The sequence below is a fragment of the Pseudochaenichthys georgianus genome, unplaced genomic scaffold (genome assembly GCF_902827115.2).
Source record: "Pseudochaenichthys georgianus unplaced genomic scaffold, fPseGeo1.2 scaffold_1633_arrow_ctg1, whole genome shotgun sequence".
NCBI classification, from domain to species: Eukaryota; Metazoa; Chordata; class Actinopteri; order Perciformes; family Channichthyidae; genus Pseudochaenichthys; species Pseudochaenichthys georgianus.
The window spans coordinates 25,001-30,105 of record NW_027262448.1 but is presented as its reverse complement, the minus strand read 5'-3'; the positions used below and the strand labels follow the sequence as shown (position 1 = coordinate 30,105).

At 30.6% G+C, this 5,105-nt stretch overlaps 1 pseudogene; it reads left to right on the top strand.

Annotated features, from left to right (window-relative positions):
- Positions 1-92: 92 nt before the first annotated feature.
- Positions 93-5,105, top strand: part of LOC117441289 (ankyrin repeat domain-containing protein 22-like) — a 7,289-nt pseudogene continuing 2,276 nt past the window's right edge.

Sequence of the window (5,105 nt, the reverse complement as noted above, 5' to 3'; positions counted from 1 at the left end):
TCACTTCCTGTGGACTTTTATTTTGAAAACGCTGGACCGGAAGTGTGTGAGTTCTCCGTGACGGCAGATGAGCTCTCTGAGTTCCGGACATCATGGGGCTGGTTTACTCTCAGGTGAGGAAACTGTCTTGATTACACTTCTCTTACTTTATTTACCGCGTTTTTACCGGAGGTAACTTCCGGTCAGTTCAGGGGACAGGTGAGACAGTTTACCTGGGGACGACATCAGTCCACAGCTGACTCACTTTTTTCATTTTTTTTTCATTGACTTATAAAGTATCAAATGAATTGTATTAAATCATTACTACTGACATATTGATACATGTATAAACATATTAATAAAAAACATATATGTCTAAAACAAAATATTTGAATAAACAGTTTTAAATATTTGATATCAGAAGCTACTCGACCCAACAGAGGATCTTGACTTTTCATCTCGTGCAGATCGTCATTATGCTTATTCAATACGTCAGAGGAGAGGTTGCATCAGCAGATCCTTTCAGATCCTGGATCAGTTTTATAACCATCAGACAGACAGCAGCTGGACCTGATCACAAACACAATGTGAGGAGTCTGCAGAGACATCTGGAGACACCTGGAGACATCTGGAGACATCTGGAGACACCTGCTTCAGATTAAAATAACTCTGCTGGTTTCTGCAGAATCGAGCGACTAGTTCTCCAGAGAGCAGAACGGGTCCAACTGGTTTACTGCTGTGTTCTCCATGCAAAGTGTGTGTGTGTGTGTGTGTGTGTGTCTCCATGCAAAGTGTGTGTGTGTGGCGCCAACAACACACGGTGCCTTCAGGTGGTTAACTGGCCTGCTCTGCTCTGATTGGTCAACCGCTTCGAGATGTCCCGCCCCTCACGTTCAATGTGTTGGAGTGCTAGCCAATAGGAGCATGAATGTTCCTTAGTGAGGTCACTGTGAAGCAAACAAAGGCGTGAAGTCATGTTCTCCTGCGATGAATGTAATTAAAGGGCTGGCTCCTCACAGTAATATAATATATAATAATGTGTTATATAATATAATATAATAATGTGTTATATAATATTTATATAATAATGTGTTAAAAGCCTGCGTGCGATGGCGTCCTCTGGAGACCTGCAGCGCCTCTACTCGGCTCTCAGAGATACTCCGCCCAGCTCAATGTCCAGGAGCCAATCAGCGGAGACACGCCCCTCATCGCAGCACCTGTCGCCGCGGCAACCTGAGGGTCGTGGAGTATCTTGCTCGACAACAGGGCGGACGCCCAGCTGACCAATCAGGTGAGTCCGGCTGATGATGTCATCATTTAAACTGTGTATATAAAGATAAGTCTATATTTAAAGGAGTAACACTGATGAGGTTATTATGGGATGCTTTAGTTAATATTGATACAAACATATATAAAGTTGTATATCAGTATTATCGTTGATGTAAGGTTGTGTGATGTGTGTGTGTGTTGTCTCAGAAACAGAGGACGTGTCTTCATTACGTCTCCAAGAGGACGTTCTCTCTGATCGATTACCTGCTGATCGCCATCCTGATGCCCATCCTGCTGCTCGGATACTTCCTCCTGGTACACACCTTAAATTACATTTCATTTCATTACATTACATTTAATTACATTTCATTACATTACATTTCATTACATTTCATTCCATTTAATTACATTACATTTCATTACATTTCATTACATTTCATTCCATTTAATTACATTACATTTAATTACATTACATTTAATTACATTACATTTCATTACATTACATTTAATTACATTTCATTACATTACATTACATTTCATTACATTTCATTTAATTACATTACATTTCATTACATTTCATTACATTTAATTTAATTACATTTAATTACATTACATTTAATTACATTACATTACATTTAATTACATTAAATTACATTTCATTACATTACATTTCATTACATTTCATTACATGACATTTAATTACATTACATTTCATTACATTACATTTCATTACATGACATTTAAATTACATTACATTACATGACATTTAATTACATTACATTTCATTACATGACATTTAATTACATTACATTACATTTAATTACATGACATTACATTACATTTCATTACATTACATTTCATTTCATTACATTTCATTACATTTAATTACATTACATTTCATTACATTACATTACATTTCATTACATTACATTTAATTACATTACATTTCATTACATTACATTTCATTAGATTACATTACATTTCATTACATGACATTTCATTACATTACATTTCATTACATTACATTTAATTACATTTCATTACATTACATTTCATTACATTTCATTACATTACATTACATTTCATTACATTTAATTACATTACATTTAATTACATTACATTTAATTACATTACATTACATTTCATTACATTACATTTAATTACATTTCATTACATTACATTTCATTACATGACATTTAATTACATTACATTACATTTAATTACATGACATTACATTACATTTCATTACATTACATTTCATTTCATTACATTTAATTACATTACATTTCATTACATTACATTACATTTCATTACATTTCATTACATTACATTTCATTACATTTCATTACATTACATTTAATTACATTACATTTCATTACATTACATTTCATTAGATTACATTACATTTCATTACATGACATTTCATTACATTACATTTCATTACATTTAATTACATTTCATTACATTACATTTCATTACATTTCATTACATTACATTTCATTACATTTAATTACATTACATTTAATTACATTACATTACATTTCATTACATTACATTTAATTACATTACATTACATTTCATTACATTTCATTTCATTACATTACATTACATTTCATTACATTTAATTTCATTACATTTAATTTAATTACATTTAATTACATTACATTTAATTACATTACATTTAATTTAATTACATTTAATTACATTACATTTAATTACATTACATTACATTTAATTACATTAAATTACATTTAATTACATTACATTTAATTACATTAAATTACATTTCATTACATTACATTTCATTACATTTCATTACATGACATTTAATTACATTACATTTCATTACATTACATTTCATTACATTTCATTACATGACATTTAATTACATTACATGACATTTAATTACATTACATTTCATTACATGACATTTAATTACATTACATTACATTTAATTACATGACATTTCATTACATTACATTTAATTACATTTCATTACATTACATTTAATTACATTACATTTCATTACATTTCATTACATTTCATTACATTACATTTCATTAGATTACATTACATTTCATTACATTTCATTACATGACATTTCATTACATTTCATTACATGACATTTCATTACATTACATTTCATTACATTACATTTAATTACATTTAATTACATTTCATTACATGACATTACATTACATTTCATTTCATTACATGACATTTCATTACATTACATTACATTCATTACATGACATTAATTACATTTCATTACATGACATTTAATTACATTACATTTCATTACATGACATTTAATTACATTACATTACATTTCATTACATGACATTTAATTACATTTCATTACATTACATTTCATTTCATTACATTTCATTACATGACATTTAATTACATTACATTACATTTCATTACATTACATTTAATTACATTTCATTTAATTACATTTAATTACATTACATTTCATTACATTACATTTAATTACATTACATTACATTACATTTAATTACATTACATTTCATTACATTACATTTCATTTAATTACATTACATTTCATTACATTACATTTAATTACATTTCATTACATTACATTTAATTACATTACATTTCATTACATTACATTTAATTACATTTCATTACATTTAATTACATTACATTTCATTACATTACATTTAATTACATTACATTACATTTCATTACATGACATTTAATTACATTACATTACATTTCATTACATGACATTTAATTACATTACATTTCATTACATTTCATTTCATTATATTACATTACATTTCATTACATTTAGCTGACGGACATTTGACCGGCGAGAAGAAATCCTAGCGGAAACCCTGATGTATATTCAAATATACATGTGTGTGTGTGTGTGTGTGTGTGTGTGTGTGTGTGTGTGTGTGTGTGTGTGTGTAGTTGCAGAAGCAGAGGAAGAGTGTGTCTCTGATGGAGGCGGTGCTGAGCAGCGACGTCAACATCGATGCTGTCGACAACGTGAGTGAACATTGGAAAACTTGCTAACGAAAGTAGCATTTTGCTAACGTACTCTTACATTGGTCTCCCATGTCGTCGTAACAGATGTAGCCTCGTGCTAAAATGTGTGTTTACTAATATGAACTATTACTGGGTTGTCATGTCGAGGTCATTTTTCGAAACATATATGTTTTTGATTACATCGACTAAATGTATAAAATACTGTTGTGTGCCTAACTGACAAAGCTAAGATTTAGCATGCTAACTGAGAAAGCTAACGTTAGCATGCTAATACCTGACAGGTTAATTTCAGTCGACGTATCTGAACTGAAACTTGATAAATCATGTTTTTGTTGTGATTTCATATAAATAACAAACTCACATTCTGAAACATGATGCTGGTAGCATCTGACAAAGTGAGATATCACCAGTTAGCTTAGCATCATTATACCTCTGTATGAATGACCTCATGCTAACTCTGGTTTCTACATGTTTCACACAGAAATAAATCAGACATGTTTCTGTGAAGTTTATAAACTGCTTGAATGTGATGTTAGCTCCCGATGCTACAGATGCTAATGTTAGCTCCCGATGCTACAGATGCTAATGTTAGTTCCCGATGCTACAGATGCTAATGTTAGTCCTGATGTCAGTGAGAACAGAAAGTGCTTCGTGTTCAGACTGAATGATCTCGTCTCATCTGATCTGCAGTTAGGATCTGTTTCCTCTCACGTTGCCACGCCCTGAATGATTCATGATTCACATTCTTTCCTTTCCTACAAAACCCAACGAGTCGAGACAGAGACCCTCGGCGAGGAACACGAACGCTTACTGATCAGAACTAAAGTTAAATTAACTAT